Raw genomic sequence first — 16627 nt, 5'->3', positions numbered from 1 at the left:
GTGTAGAGTGTAGGGTATAGAGTGTAGAGTGTAGGGTATAGAGTGTATGGTATAGAGTGTAGGGTATAGAGTGTAGGGTGTAGAGTGTAGGGTATAGAGTGTAGGGTATAGAGTGTAGGGTATAGAGTGTAGGGTATAGAGTGTAGGGAATAGAGTGTGGAGTGTAAGGTATAGAGTGTAGAGTGTAGGGTATAGAGTGTAGGGTATAGACTGTAGGGTATAGAGTGTAGGGTATAGATTGTAGCGTGTAGGCTATAGAGTGTAGGGTATACAGTGTAGAGTGTAGGGTATAGAGTGTAGGGTATAGAGTGTAGGGTATAGAGTGTAGGGTATAGAGTGTAGAGTGTAGGGTATAGTGTGTAGGGTATAGAGTGCAGGGTGTAGAGTGTAGGGTATAGAGTGTAGGGTATAGAGTGTAGGGTATAGAGTGTATGCTATAGAGTGTATGGTGTAGAGTGTATGGTATAGAGTGTAGGGTTTAGAGTGTTGAGTGTATGGTATAGAGTGTAGAGTGTAGAGTGTAGGGTATAGAGTGTATGTTATAGAGTGTAGGGTATAGAGTGTAGGGTAGAGAGTGTAGAGTGTAGGGTATAGAGTGTAGGGTATAGAGTGTAGGGTATAGAGTGTAGAGTGTAGGGATTAGAGTGTAGGGTATAGAGTGTAGTGTGTAGAGTGTAGGGTATAGAGTGTAGAGTGTAGGGTATAGAGTGTATGGTATAGAGTGTAGGGTATAGAGTGTAGGGTGTAGAGCGTAGGGTATAGAGTGTAGGGTATAGAGTGTAGGGTATAGAGTGTAGGGAATAGAGTGTAGAGTGTAAGGTATAGAGTGTAGAGTATAGGGTATAAAGTGTAGGGTATAGAGTGTAGAGTGCAGGGATTAGAGTGTAGGGTATAGAGTGTAGGGTGTAGAGTGTAGGGTATAGAGTGTAGAGTGTAGGGTATAGAGTGTATGGTATAGAGTGTAGGGTATAGAGTGTAGGGTGTAGAGTGTAGGGTATAGAGTGTAGGGAATAGAGTGTAGAGTGTAAAGTATAGAGTGTAGAGTGTAGGGTATAGAGTGTAGGGTATAGACTGTAGGGTATAGAGTGTAGGGTATAGATTGTAGGCTATAGAGTGTAGGGTATAGAGTGTAGGGTATAGAGTGTAGGGTATAGAGTGTAGGGTATAGAGTGTAGGGTATAGAGTGTAGAGTGTAGGGTATAGTGTGTAGGGTATAGAGTGCAGGGTGTAGAGTGTAGGGTATAGAGTGTAGGGTATAGAATGTAGAGTGTAGGGTATAGAGTGTATGCTATAGAGTGTATGGTGTAGAGTGTATGGTATAGAGTGTAGGGTATAGAGTGTAGAGTGTAGGGTATAGAGTGTAGGGTATAGAGTGTAGGGTATAGAGTGTATGTTATAGAGTGTAGGGTATAGAGTGTAGAGTGTAGGGTATAGAATGTAGAGTGTAGGGTATAGAGTGTAGGGTATAGAGTGTAGAGTGCAGGGTATAGAGTTTAGAGTGTAGTGTAAAGAGTGTAGGGTATAGAGTGTAAGGTATAGAGTGTAGGGTGTAGAGTGTAGGGTATAGAGTGTAGGGTATAGAGTGTAGGGTATAGAGTGTACGGTATAGAGTGTAGGGTAAAGAGTGTATAGTATAGAGTGTAGGGTATAGAGTGTAGGGTATAGAGTGTATGTTATAGAGTGTAGGGTATAGAGTGTAGAGTGTAGGGTATAGAATGTAGAGTGTAGGGTATAGAGTGTAGGGTATAGAGTGTAGGGTATAGAGTGTAGAGTGCAGGGTATAGAGTTTAGAGTGTAGGGTATAGAGTGTAGGGTATAGAGTGTAAGGTATAGAGTGTAGGGTGTAGAGTGTAGGGTATAGAGTGTAGGGTATAGAGTGTAGGGTATAGAGTGTACGGTATAGACTGTAGGGTATAGAGTGTATAGTATAGAGTGTAGGGTATAGAGTGTAGGGTATAGAGTGTATGGTATAGAGTGTAGGGTATAGAGTGTATGTTATAGAGTGTAGGGTATAGAGTGTAGAGTGTAGGGTATAGAGTGTAGAGTGTAGAGTGTAGGGTATAGAGTGTAGAGTGTAGGGTATAGAGTGTAGAGTGTAGGGTGTAGAGTATAGAGTGTAGGGTATAGAGTGTAGGGTATAGAGTGTAAGGTGTAGAGTGTAGGGTATAGAGTGTAGGGTATAGAGTGTAGGGTATAGAGTGTAGGGTATAGAGTGTAGAGTGTAGGGTATAGAGTTTAGAGTGTAGGGTATAGAGTGTAGGGTATAGAGTGTAAGGTATAGAGTGTAGGGTGTAGAGTGTAGGGTATAGAGTGTAGGGTATAGAGTGTAGGGTATAGAGTGTACGGTATAGAGTGTAGGGTATAGAGTGTATGGTATAGAGTGTAGGGTATAGAGTGTAGGGTATAGAGTGTATGGTATAGATTGTAGGGTATAGAGTGTAGGGTGTAGCGTGTATGTGATAGAGTGTAGGGTATAGAGTGTAGGGTATAGAGTTTAGAGTGTAGGGTATAGAGAGTAGGGTATAGAGTGTAAGGTATAGAGTGTAGGGTGTAGAGTGTAGGGTATAGTGTGTAGGGCATAGGGTGTAGGGTATAGAGTGTAGGGTATAGAGTGTAGAGTGTAGGGTATAGAGTGTATGGTATAGAGTGTAGGGTATAGAGTGTAGAGTGTAGGGTATAGAGTGTAGGGTATTGAGTGTAGGGTATAGAGTGTAGGGTATAGAGTGTAGGGTATAGAGTGTAGAGTGTAGGGTATAGAGTGTAGAGTGTAGGGTATAGAGTGTAGGGTATATAGTGTAGAGTGTAGGGTATAGAGTGTAGGGTATAGAGTGTAGGGTATAGAGTGTAGGGTATAGAGTGCAGGGTATAGAGTGTAGAGTGTAGGGTATAGAGTGTAGAGTGTAGGGTATAGAGTGTAGGGTATAGAGTGTAGGGTATAGAGTGTAGGGTATAGAGTGTAGAGTGTAGGGTATAGAGTGTAGGGTATAGAGTGTAGGGAGTAGAGTGTAGGGTATAGAGTGTAGGGTTCAGAGTGTAGGGTATAGAGTGTAGGGTATAGAGTGTAGGGCATAGAGTGTAGGGTATAGAGTGTAGGGCACAGAGTGTAGGGTATAGAGTGTAGGGTATAGAGTGTAGGGTGTAGAGTGTAGGGTATAGATTTTAGGGTATAGAGTGTAGGGTATAGAGTGTAGAGTGTAGGGCATAGAGTGTAGAGTGTAGGGTATAGAGTGTAGAATATAGAGTGTAGGGTAGAGAGTGTAGGGTAGAGAGTGTAGAGTGTAGGGATTAGAGTGTAGGGTATAGAGTGTAGGGTGTAGAGTGTAGGGCATAGAGTGTAGAGTGTAGGGTATAGAGTGTATGGTATAGAGTGTAGAGTATAGAGTGTAGGGTGTAGAGTGTAGGGTATAGAGTGTAGGGTATAGAGTGTAGGGTATAGAGTGTAGGGAATAGAGTGTTGAGTGTAAGGTACAGAGTGTAGAGTGTAGGGCATAGAGTGTAGAGTGTAGGGTATAGAGTGTAGGGTATAGAGTGCAGGGTATAGAGTGTAGGGTATACAGTGTAGGGTATAGAGTGTAGAGTGTAGGGTATAGAGTGTAGAGTGTAGGGTATAGAGTGTAGAGTGTAGGGCATAGAGTGTAGATTGTAGGGTATAGAGTGTAGGGTATAGAGTGTAGGGTATAGAGTGTAGGGTATAGAGTGTAGAGTGTAGGGTATAGAGTGTAGAGTGTAGGGTATAGAGTGTAGGGTACAGAGTGTAAGGTATAGAGTGTAGGGTAGAGAGTGTAGAGTGTAGGGTATAGAGTGTAGGGTATAGAGTGTAGGGTATAGAGTGTAGAGTGTAGGGATTAGAGTGTAGGGTATAGAGTGTAGGGTGTGGAGTGTAGGGTATAGAGTGTAGAGTGTAGGGTATAGAGTGTATGGTATAGAGTGTAGGGTATAGAGTGTAGGGTGTAGAGTGTAGGGTATAGAGTGTAGGGTATAGAGTGTAGGGTATAGAGTGTAGGGAATAGAGTGTAGAGTGTAAGGTATAGAGTGTAGAGTGTAGGGTATAGAGTGTAAGGTATAGAGTGTAGAGTGTAGGGATTAGAGTGTAGGGTATAGAGTGTAGGGTGTAGAGTGTATGGTATAGAGTGTAGAGTGTAGGGTATAGAGTGTATGGTATAGAGTGTAGGGTATAGAGTGTAGGGTGTAGAGTGTAGGGTATAGAGTGTAGGGTATAGAGTGTAGGGTATAGAGTGTAGGGTATAGAGTGTAGGGAATAGAGTGTGGAGTGTAAGGTATAGAGTGTAGAGTGTAGGGTATAGAGTGTAGGGTATAGACTGTAGGGTATAGAGTGTAGGGTATGGAGTGTAGGGTATAGATTGTAGCGTGTAGGCTATAGAGTGTAGGGTATACAGTGTAGAGTGTAGGGTATAGAGTGTAGAGTATAGAGTGTAGGGTATAGAGTGTAGGGTATAGAGTGTAGAGTGTAGGGTATAGTGTGTAGGGTATAGAGTGCAGGGTGTAGAGTGTAGGGTATAGAGTGTAGGGTATAGAGTGTAGAGTGTAGGGTATAGAGTGTTTGCTATAGAGTGTATGGTGTAGAGTGTATGGTATAGAGTGTAGGGTATAGAGTGTTGAGTGTATGGTATAGAGTGTAGAGTGTAGAGTGTAGGGTATAGAGTGTATGTTATAGAGTGTAGGGTATAGAGTGTAGGGTAGAGAGTGTAGAGTGTAGGGTATAGAGTGTAGGGTATAGAGTGTAGGGTATAGAGTGTAGAGTGTAGGGATTAGAGTGTAGGGTAAAGAGTGTAGTGTGTAGAGTGTAGGGTATAGAGTGTAGAGTGTAGGGTATAGAGTGTATGGTATAGAGTGTAGGGTATAGAGTGTAGGGTGTAGAGTGTAGGGTATAGAGTGTAGGGTACAGAGTGTAGGGTATAGAGTGTAGGGAATAGAGTGTAGAGTGTAAGGTATAGAGTGTAGAGTATAGGGTATAGAGTGTAGGGTATAGAGTGTAGAGTGCAGGGATTAGAGTGTAGGGTATAGAGTGTAGGGTGTAGAGTGTAGGGTATAGAGTGTAGAGTGTAGGGTATAGAGTGTATGGTATAGAGTGTAGGGTATAGAGTGTAGGGTATAGAGTGTAGGGTGTAGAGTGTAGGGTATAGAGTGAAGGGTATAGAGTGTAGGGTATAGAGTGTAGGGTATAGAGTGTAGGGTGTAGAGTGTAGGGTATAGAGTGAAGGGTATAGAGTGTAGGGTATAGAGTGTAAGGTATAGAGTGTAGGGAATAGAGTGTAGAGTGTAAAGTATAGAGTGTAAAGTGTAGGGTATAGAGTGTATGGTATAGAGTGTAGAGTATAGAGTGTAGGGTGTAGAGTGTAGGGTATAGAGTGTAGGGTATAGAGTGTAGGGTATAGAGTGTAGGGAATAGAGTGTTGAGTGTAAGGTACAGAGTGTAGAGTGTAGGGCATAGAGTGTAGAGTGTAGGGTATAGAGTGTAGGGTATAGAGTGCAGGGTATAGAGTGTAGGGTATACAGTGTAGGGTATAGAGTGTAGAGTGTAGGGTATAGAGTGTAGAGTGTAGGGTATAGAGTGTAGAGTGTAGGGCATAGAGTGTAGATTGTAGGGTATAGAGTGTAGGGTATAGAGTGTAGGGTATAGAGTGTAGGGTATAGAGTGTAGAGTGTAGGGTATAGAGTGTAGAGTGTAGGGTATAGAGTGTAGGGTACAGAGTGTAAGGTATAGAGTGTAGGGTAGAGAGTGTAGAGTGTAGGGTATAGAGTGTAGGGTATAGAGTGTAGGGTATAGAGTGTAGAGTGTAGGGATTAGAGTGTAGGGTATAGAGTGTAGGGTGTGGAGTGTAGGGTATAGAGTGTAGAGTGTAGGGTATAGAGTGTATGGTATAGAGTGTAGGGTATAGAGTGTAGGGTGTAGAGTGTAGGGTATAGAGTGTAGGGTATAGAGTGTAGGGTATAGAGTGTAGGGAATAGAGTGTAGAGTGTAAGGTATAGAGTGTAGAGTGTAGGGTATAGAGTGTAAGGTATAGAGTGTAGAGTGTAGGGATTAGAGTGTAGGGTATAGAGTGTAGGGTGTAGAGTGTATGGTATAGAGTGTAGAGTGTAGGGTATAGAGTGTATGGTATAGAGTGTAGGGTATAGAGTGTAGGGTGTAGAGTGTAGGGTATAGAGTGTAGGGTATAGAGTGTAGGGTATAGAGTGTAGGGTATAGAGTGTAGGGAATAGAGTGTGGAGTGTAAGGTATAGAGTGTAGAGTGTAGGGTATAGAGTGTAGGGTATAGACTGTAGGGTATAGAGTGTAGGGTATGGAGTGTAGGGTATAGATTGTAGCTTGTAGGCTATAGAGTGTAGGGTATACAGTGTAGAGTGTAGGGTATAGAGTGTAGAGTATAGAGTGTAGGGTATAGAGTGTAGGGTATAGAGTGTAGAGTGTAGGGTATAGTGTGTAGGGTATAGAGTGCAGGGTGTAGAGTGTAGGGTATAGAGTGTAGGGTATAGAGTGTAGAGTGTAGGGTATAGAGTGTTTGCTATAGAGTGTATGGTGTAGAGTGTATGGTATAGAGTGTAGGGTATAGAGTGTTGAGTGTATGGTATAGAGTGTAGAGTGTAGAGTGTAGGGTATAGAGTGTATGTTATAGAGTGTAGGGTATAGAGTGTAGGGTAGAGAGTGTAGAGTGTAGGGTATAGAGTGTAGGGTATAGAGTGTAGGGTATAGAGTGTAGAGTGTAGGGATTAGAGTGTAGGGTAAAGAGTGTAGTGTGTAGAGTGTAGGGTATAGAGTGTAGAGTGTAGGGTATAGAGTGTATGGTATAGAGTGTAGGGTATAGAGTGTAGGGTGTAGAGTGTAGGGTATAGAGTGTAGGGTATAGAGTGTAGGGTATAGAGTGTAGGGAATAGAGTGTAGAGTGTAAGGTATAGAGTGTAGAGTATAGGGTATAGAGTGTAGGGTATAGAGTGTAGAGTGCAGGGATTAGAGTGTAGGGTATAGAGTGTAGGGTGTAGAGTGTAGGGTATAGAGTGTAGAGTGTAGGGTATAGAGTGTATGGTATAGAGTGTAGGGTATAGAGTGTAGGGTGTAGAGTGTAGGGTATAGAGTGAAGGGTATAGAGTGTAGGGTATAGAGTGTAAGGTATAGAGTGTAGGGAATAGAGTGTAGAGTGTAAAGTATAGAGTGTAAAGTGTAGGGTATAGAGTGTAGGGTATAGACTGTAGGGTATAGAGTGTAGGGTATAGATTGTAGGCTATAGAGTGTAGGGTATAGAGTGTAGGGTATAGAGTGTAGGGTATAGAGTGTAGAGTGTAGGGTATAGTGTGTAGGGTATAGAGTGCAGGGTGTAGAGTGTAGGGTATAGAGTGTAGGGTATAGAATGTAGAGTGTAGGGTATAGAGTGTATGCTATAGAGTGTATGGTGTAGAGTGTATGGTATAGAGTGTAGGGTATAGAGTGTAGAGTGTAGGGTATAGAGTGTAGGGTATAGAGTGTAGGGTATAGAGTGTATGTTATAGAGTGTAGGGTATAGAGTGTAGAGTGTAGGGTATAGAATGTAGAGTGTAGGGTATAGAGTGTAGGGTATAGAGTGTAGGGTATAGAGTGTAGGGTGTAGAGTGTAGGGTATAGAGTGTAGGGTATAGAGTGTAGAGTGCAGGGTATAGAGTTTAGAGTGTAGGGTATAGAGTGTAGGGTATAGAGTGTAAGGTATAGAGTGTAGGGTGTAGAGTGTAGGGTATAGAGTGTAGGGTATAGAGTGTAGGGTATAGAGTGTACGGTATAGAGTGTAGGGTACAGAGTGTATAGTATAGAGTGTAGGGTATAGAGTGTAGGGTATAGAGTGTATGGTATAGAGTGTAGGGTATAGAGTGTATGTTATAGAGTGTAGGGTATAAAGTGTATAGTGTAGGGTATAGAGTGTAGAGTGTAGAGTGTAGGGTATAGAGTGTAGAGTGTAGGGTATAGAGTGTAGAGTGTAGGGTATAGAGTTTAGAGTGTAGGGTATAGAGTGTAGGGTATAGAGTGTAAGGTGTAGAGTGTAGGGTATAGAGTGTAGGGTATAGAGTGTAGGGTATAGAGTGTAGGGTATAGAGTGTAGGGTATAGAGTGTAGAGTGTAGGGTATAGAGTTTAGAGTGTAGGGTATAGAGTGTAGGGTATAGAGTGTAAGGTATAGAGTGTAGGGTGTAGAGTGTAGGGTATAGAGTGTAGGGTTTAGAGTGTAGGGTATAGAGTGTACGGTATAGAGTGTAGGGTATAGAGTGTATGGTATAGAGTGTAGGGTATAGAGTGTAGGGTATAGAGTGTATGGTATAGATTGTAGGGTATAGAGTGTAGGGTGTAGCGTGTATGTTATAGAGTGTAGGGTATAGAGTGTAGGGTATAGAGTTTAGAGTGTAGGGTATAGAGAGTAGGGTATAGAGTGTAAGGTATAGAGTGTAGGGTGTAGAGTGTAGGGTATAGAGTGTAGGGCATAGGGTGTAGGGTATAGAGTGTAGGGTATAGAGTGTAGAGTGTAGGGTATAGAGTGTAGGGTATAGAGTGTAGAGTGTAGGGTATAGAGTGTAGGGTATAGAGTGTATGTTATAGAGTGTAGGGTATAGAGTGTAGGGTAGAGAGTGTAGAGTGTAGGGTATAGAGTGTAGGGTATAGAGTGTAGGGTATAGAGTGTAGGGCATAGGGTGTAGGGTATAGAGTGTAGGGTATAGAGTGTAGAGTGTAGGGTATAGAGTGTAGGGTATAGAGTGTAGAGTGTAGGGTATAGAGTGTAGGGTATAGAGTGTATGTTATAGAGTGTAGGGTATAGAGTGTAGGGTAGAGAGTGTAGAGTGTAGGGTATAGAGTGTAGGGTATAGAGTGTAGGGTATAGATTGTAGAGTGTAGGCTATAGAGTGTAGGGTATAGAGTGTAGAGTGTCGGGATTAGAGTGTAGGGTATAGAGTGTGGGATGTAGAGTGTAGGGTATAGAGTGTAGAGTGTAGGATATAGAGTGTATGGTATAGAGTGTAGGGTATAGAGTGTAGGGTGTAGAGTGTAGGGTATAGAGTGTAGGGAATAGAGTGTAGGGTATAGAGTGTAGGGTATAGAGTGTAGGGTGTAGAGTGTAGGGTATAGAGTGTATGGTATAGAGTGTAGGGTATAGAATGTATGGTATAGAGTGTAGAGTGTAGGATATAGAGTATAGGGTATAGAGTGTAGAGTGTAGGGTATAGAGTGTAGGGTATAGAGTGTAGGGTATAGAGTGTAGAGTGTAGGGATTAGAGTGTAGGGTATAGAGTGTAGGGTATAGAGTGTAGAGTGTAGGGTAGAGAGTGTAGGATATAGAGTGTAGAGTGTAGGGTATAGAGTGTAGGGTATAGAGTGTAGGGTATAGAGTGTAGGGTATAGAGTGTAGAGTGTAGGGTATAGAGTGTAGGGTATAGAGTGTAGGGTATAGAGTGTAGAGTGTAGGGTATAGAGTGTAGGGTATAGAGTGTAGGGTATAGAGTGTAGGGCATAGAGTGTAGGGTATAGAGTGTAGGGTGTAGAGTGTAGGGTATAGAGTGTAGGGTATAGAGTGTAGAGTGTAGGGTATAGAGTGTAGGGTATAGAGTGTAGGGTATAGAGTGTAGGGTATAGAGTGTAGAGTGTAGGGTATAGCGTGTAGAGTGTCGGGTATAGAGTGTAGGGTATAGAGTGTAGGGTATAGAGTGTAGGGTATAGAGTGTAGAGTGTAGGGTATAGAGTGTAGAGTGTAGGGTATAGAGTGTATGGTATAGAGTGTAGGGTATAGAGTGTAGGGTGTAGAGCGTTGGGTATAGAGTGTAGGGTATAGAGAGTAGGGTATAGAGTGTAGGGTATTGAGTGTAGGGAATAGAGTGTAGAGTGGAAGGTATAGAGTGTAGAGTGTAGGGTATAGAGTGTAGGGTATAGAGTGTAGAGTGTAGGGATTAGAGTGTAGGGTATAGAGTGTAGGGTATAGTGTGTAGGGTATAGAGTGTAGAGTGTAGGGTATAGAGTGTAGAGTGTAGGGTATAGAGTGTAGGGTATAGAGTGTAGGGTATAGAGTGTAGGGCATAGAGTGTAGGGTATAGAGTGTAGGGTATAGAGTGTAGAGTGTAGGGTATAGAGTGTAGGGTATAGAGTGTAGGGTATAGAGTGTAGAGTGTAGGGTATAGAGTGTAGGGTATAGAGTGTAGGGTATAGAGTGTAGGGTATAGAGTGTAGGGCATAGAGTGTAGGGTATAGAGTGTAGGGTATAGAGTGTAGAGTGTAGGGTATAGAGTGTAGGGTATAGAGTGTAGGGTATAGAGTGTAGAGTGTAGGGCATAGAGTGTAGAGTGTAGGGTATAGAGTGCAGGGTATAGAGTGTAGGGTGTAGAGTGTAGGGCATAGAGTGTAGAGTGTAGGGTATAGAGTGTATGGTATATAGTGTAGAGTATAGAGTGTAGGGTGTAGAGTGTAGGGTATAGAGTGTAGGGTATAGAGTGTAGGGTATAGAGTGTAGGGAATAGAGTGTTGAGTGTAAGGTACAGAGTGTAGAGTGTAGGGCATAGAGTGTAGAGTGTAGGGTATAGAGTGTAGGGTATAGAGTGTAGGGTATAGAGTGTAGGGTATACAGTGTAGGGTATAGAGTGTAGAGTGTAGGGTATAGAGTGTAGAGTGTAGGGTATAGAGTGTAGAGTGTAGGGCATAGAGTGTAGATTGTAGGGTATAGAGTGTAGGGTATAGAGTGTAGGGTATAGAGTGTAGGGTATAGAGTGTAGAGTGTAGGGTATAGAGTGTAGAGTGTAGGGTATAGAGTGTAGGGTATAGAGTGTAGGGTACAGAGTGTAGGGTATAGAGTGTAGGGTAGAGAGTGTAGAGTGTAGGGTATAGAGTGTAGGGTATAGAGTGTAGGGTATAGAGTGTAGAGTGTAGGGATTAGAGTGTAGGGTATAGAGTGTAGGGTGTGGAGTGTAGGGTAGAGAGTGTAGAGTGTAGGGTATAGAGTGTATGGTATAGAGTGTAGGGTATAGAGTGTAGGGTGTAGAGTGTAGGGTATAGAGTGTAGGGTATAGAGTGTAGGGTATAGAGTGTAGGGTATAGAGTGTAGGGAATAGAGTGTAGAGTGTAAGGTATAGAGTGTAGAGTGTAGGGTATAGAGTGTAAGGTATAGAGTGTAGAGTGTAGGGATTAGAGTGTAGGGTATAGAGTGTAGGGTGTAGAGTGTAGGGCATAGAGTGTAGAGTGTAGGTTATAGAGTGTATGGTATAGAGTGTAGAGTATAGAGTGTAGGGTGTAGAGTGTAGGGTATAGAGTGTAGGGTATAGAGTGTAGGGTATAGAGTGTAGGGAATAGAGTGTAGAGTGTAAGGTATAGAGTGTAGAGTGTAGGGTATAGAGTGTAGTGTATAGAGTGTAGAGTGTAGGGATTAGAGTGTAGGGTATAGAGTGTAGGGTATAGTGTGTAGGGTATAGACTGTAGAGTGTAGGGTATAAAGTGTAGAGTGTAGGGTATAGAGTGTAGGGTATAGAGTGTAGGGTATAGAGTGTAGGGCATAGAGTGTAGGGTATAGAGTGTAGGGTATAGAGTGTAGAGTGTAGGGTATAGAGTGTAGGGTATAGAGTGTAGGGTATAGAGTGTAGAGTGTAGGGTATAGAGTGTAGGGTATAGAGTGTAGGGTATAGAGTGTAGGGCATAGAGTGTAGGGTATAGAGTGTAGGGTATAGAGTGTAGGGTGTAGAGTGTAGGGTATAGATTTTAGGGTATAGAGTGTAGGGTATAGAGTGTAGAGTGTAGGGCATAGAGTGTAGGGTATAGAGTGTAGGGTGTAGAGTGTAGGGCATAGAGTGTAGAGTGTAGGGTATAGAGTGTATGGTATAGAGTGTAGAGTATAGAGTGTAGGGTGTAGAGTGTAGGGTATAGAGTGTAGGGTATAGAGTGTAGGGTATAGAGTGTAGGGAATAGAGTGTTGAGTGTAAGGTACAGAGTGTAGAGTGTAGGGCATAGAGTGTAGAGTGTAGGGTATAGAGTGTAGGGTATAGAGTGCAGGGTATAGAGTGTAGGGTATACAGTGTAGGGTATAGAGTGTAGAGTGTAGGGTATAGAGTGTAGAGTGTAGGGTATAGAGTGTAGAGTGTAGGGCATAGAGTGTAGATTGTAGGGTATAGAGTGTAGGGTATAGAGTGTAGGGTATAGAGTGTAGGGTATAGAGTGTAGAGTGTAGGGTATAGAGTGTAGAGTGTAGGGTATAGAGTGTAGGGTACAGAGTGTAAGGTATAGAGTGTAGGGTAGAGAGTGTAGAGTGTAGGGTATAGAGTGTAGGGTATAGAGTGTAGGGTATAGAGTGTAGAGTGTAGGGATTAGAGTGTAGGGTATGGAGTGTAGGGTGTGGAGTGTAGGGTATAGAGTGTAGAGTGTAGGGTATAGAGTGTATGGTATAGAGTGTAGGGTATAGAGTGTAGGGTGTAGAGTGTAGGGTATAGAGTGTAGGGTATAGAGTGTAGGGTATAGAGTGTAGGGTATAGAGTGTAGGGAATAGAGTGTAGAGTGTAAGGTATAGAGTGTAGAGTGTAGGGTATAGAGTGTAAGGTATAGAGGGTAGAGTGTAGGGATTAGAGTGTAGGGTATAGAGTGTAGGGTGTAGAGTGTAGGGTATAGAGTGTAGAGTGTAGGGTATAGAGTGTATGGTATAGAGTGTAGGGTATAGAGTGTAGGGTGTAGAGTGTAGGGTATAGAGTGTAGGGTATAGAGTGTAGGGTATAGAGTGTAGGGTATAGAGTGTAGGGAATAGAGTGTGGAGTGTAAGGTATAGAGTGTAGAGTGTAGGGTATAGAGTGTAAGGTATAGAGTGTAGAGTGTAGGGATTAGAGTGTAGGGTATAGAGTGTAGGGTGTAGAGTGTAGGGCATAGAGTGTAGAGTGTAGGTTATAGAGTGTATGGTATAGAGTGTAGAGTATAGAGTGTAGGGTGTAGAGTGTAGGGTATAGAGTGTAGGGTATAGAGTGTAGGGTATAGAGTGTAGGGAATAGAGTGTAGAGTGTAAGGTATAGAGTGTAGAGTGTAGGGTATAGAGTGTAGTGTATAGAGTGTAGAGTGTAGGGATTAGAGTGTAGGGTATAGAGTGTAGGGTATAGTGTGTAGGGTATAGACTGTAGAGTGTAGGGTATAAAGTGTAGAGTGTAGGGTATAGAGTGTAGGGTATAGAGTGTAGGGTATAGAGTGTAGGGCATAGAGTGTAGGGTATAGAGTGTAGGGTATAGAGTGTAGAGTGTAGGGTATAGAGTGTAGGGTATAGAGTGTAGGGTATAGAGTGTAGAGTGTAGGGTATAGAGTGTAGGGTATAGAGTGTAGGGTATAGAGTGTAGGGCATAGAGTGTAGGGTATAGAGTGTAGGGTATAGAGTGTAGGGTGTAGAGTGTAGGGTATAGATTTTAGGGTATAGAGTGTAGGGTATAGAGTGTAGAGTGTAGGGCATAGAGTGTAGGGTATAGAGTGTAGGGTGTAGAGTGTAGGGCATAGAGTGTAGAGTGTAGGGTATAGAGTGTATGGTATAGAGTGTAGAGTATAGAGTGTAGGGTGTAGAGTGTAGGGTATAGAGTGTAGGGTATAGAGTGTAGGGTATAGAGTGTAGGGAATAGAGTGTTGAGTGTAAGGTACAGAGTGTAGAGTGTAGGGCATAGAGTGTAGAGTGTAGGGTATAGAGTGTAGGGTATAGAGTGCAGGGTATAGAGTGTAGGGTATACAGTGTAGGGTATAGAGTGTAGAGTGTAGGGTATAGAGTGTAGAGTGTAGGGTATAGAGTGTAGAGTGTAGGGCATAGAGTGTAGATTGTAGGGTATAGAGTGTAGGGTATAGAGTGTAGGGTATAGAGTGTAGGGTATAGAGTGTAGAGTGTAGGGTATAGAGTGTAGAGTGTAGGGTATAGAGTGTAGGGTACAGAGTGTAAGGTATAGAGTGTAGGGTAGAGAGTGTAGAGTGTAGGGTATAGAGTGTAGGGTATAGAGTGTAGGGTATAGAGTGTAGAGTGTAGGGATTAGAGTGTAGGGTATGGAGTGTAGGGTGTGGAGTGTAGGGTATAGAGTGTAGAGTGTAGGGTATAGAGTGTATGGTATAGAGTGTAGGGTATAGAGTGTAGGGTGTAGAGTGTAGGGTATAGAGTGTAGGGTATAGAGTGTAGGGTATAGAGTGTAGGGTATAGAGTGTAGGGAATAGAGTGTAGAGTGTAAGGTATAGAGTGTAGAGTGTAGGGTATAGAGTGTAAGGTATAGAGGGTAGAGTGTAGGGATTAGAGTGTAGGGTATAGAGTGTAGGGTGTAGAGTGTAGGGTATAGAGTGTAGAGTGTAGGGTATAGAGTGTATGGTATAGAGTGTAGGGTATAGAGTGTAGGGTGTAGAGTGTAGGGTATAGAGTGTAGGGTATAGAGTGTAGGGTATAGAGTGTAGGGTATAGAGTGTAGGGAATAGAGTGTGGAGTGTAAGGTATAGAGTGTAGAGTGTAGGGTATAGAGTGTAGGGTATAGACTGTAGGGTATAGAGTGTAGGGTATAGATTGTAGCGTGTAGGCTATAGAGTGTAGGGTATACAGTGTAGAGTGTAGGGTATAGAGTGTAGGGTATAGAGTGTAGGGTATAGAGTGTAGGGTATAGAGTGTAGAGTGTAGGGTATAGTGTGTAGGGTATAGAGTGCAGGGTGTAGAGTGTAGGGTATAGAGTGTAGGGTATAGAGTGTAGGGTATAGAGTGTATGCTATAGAGTGTATGGTGTAGAGTGTATGGTATAGAGTGTAGGGTTTAGAGTGTTGAGTGTATGGTATAGAGTGTAGAGTGTAGAGTGTAGGGTATAGAGTGTATGTTATAGAGTGTAGGGTATAGAGTGTAGGGTAGAGAGTGTAGAGTGTAGGGTATAGAGTGTAGGGTATAGAGTGTAGGGTATAGAGTGTAGAGTGTAGGGATTAGAGTGTAGGGTATAGAGTGTAGTGTGTAGAGTGTAGGGTATAGAGTGTAGAGTGTAGGGTATAGAGTGTATGGTATAGAGTGTAGGGTATAGAGTGTAGGGTGTAGAGTGTAGGGTATAGAGTGTAGGGTATAGAGTGTAGGGTATAGAGTGTAGGGAATAGAGTGTAGAGTGTAAGGTATAGAGTGTAGAGTATAGGGTATAAAGTGTAGGGTATAGAGTGTAGAGTGCAGGGATTAGAGTGTAGGGTATAGAGTGTAGGGTGTAGAGTGTAGGGTATAGAGTGTAGAGTGTAGGGTATAGAGTGTATGGTATAGAGTGTAGGGTATAGAGTGTAGGGTGTAGAGTGTAGGGTATAGAGTGTAGGGAATAGAGTGTAGAGTGTAAAGTATAGAGTGTAGAGTGTAGGGTATAGAGTGTAGGGTATAGACTGTAGGGTATAGAGTGTAGGGTATAGATTGTAGGCTATAGAGTGTAGGGTATAGAGTGTAGGGTATAGAGTGTAGGGTATAGAGTGTAGGGTATAGAGTGTAGGGTATAGAGTGTAGAGTGTAGGGTATAGTGTGTAGGGTATAGAGTGCAGGGTGTAGAGTGTAGGGTATAGAGTGTAGGGTATAGAATGTAGAGTGTAGGGTATAGAGTGTATGCTATAGAGTGTATGGTGTAGAGTGTATGGTATAGAGTGTAGGGTATAGAGTGTAGAGTGTAGGGTATAGAGTGTAGGGTATAGAGTGTAGGGTATAGAGTGTATGTTATAGAGTGTAGGGTATAGAGTGTAGAGTGTAGGGTATAGAATGTAGAGTGTAGGGTATAGAGTGTAGGGTATAGAGTGTAGAGTGCAGGGTATAGAGTTTAGAGTGTAGGGTATAGAGTGTAGGGTATAGAGTGTAAGGTATAGAGTGTAGGGTGTAGAGTGTAGGGTATAGAGTGTAGGGTATAGAGTGTAGGGTATAGAGTGTACGGTATAGAGTGTAGGGTAAAGAGTGTATAGTATAGAGTGTAGGGTATAGAGTGTAGGGTATAGAGTGTATGGTATAGAGTGTAGGGTATAGAGTGTATGTTATAGAGTGTAGGGTATAGAGTGTAGAGTGTAGGGTATAGAGTGTAGAGTGTAGAGTGTAGGGTATAGAGTGTAGAGTGTAGGGTATAGAGTGTAGAGTGTAGGGTGTAGAGTATAGAGTGTAGGGTATAGAGTGTAGGGTATAGAGTGTAGGGTGTAGAGTGTAGGGTATAGAGTGTAGGGTATAGAGTGTAGGGTATAGAGTGTAGGGAATAGAGTGTAGAGTGTAAGGTATAGAGTGTAGAGTATAGGGTATAAAGTGTAGGGTATAGAGTGTAGAGTGCAGGGATTAGAGTGTAGGGTATAGAGTGTAGGGTGTAGAGTGTAGGGTATAGAGTGTAGAGTGTAGGGTATAGAGTGTATGGTATAGAGTGTAGGGTATAGAGTGTAGGGTGTAGAGTGTAGGGTATAGAGTGTAGGGAATAGAGTGTAGAGTGTAAAGTATAGAGTGTAGAGTGTAGGGTATAGAGTGTAGGGTATAGACTGTAGGGTATAGAGTGTAGGGTATAGATTGTAGGCTATAGAGTGTAGGGTATAGAGTGTAGGGTATAGAGTGTAGGGTATAGAGTGTAGGGTATAGAGTGTAGGGTATAGAGTGTAGAGTGTAGGGTATAGTGTGTAGGGTATAGAGTGCAGGGTGTAGAGTGTAGGGTATAGAGTGTAGGGT

This window comes from Ranitomeya imitator, chromosome 6 (genome assembly GCF_032444005.1).
Source record: "Ranitomeya imitator isolate aRanImi1 chromosome 6, aRanImi1.pri, whole genome shotgun sequence".
NCBI lineage: Eukaryota > Metazoa > Chordata > Amphibia > Anura > Dendrobatidae > Ranitomeya > Ranitomeya imitator.
Note: the sequence above shows the minus strand (reverse complement) of the source record.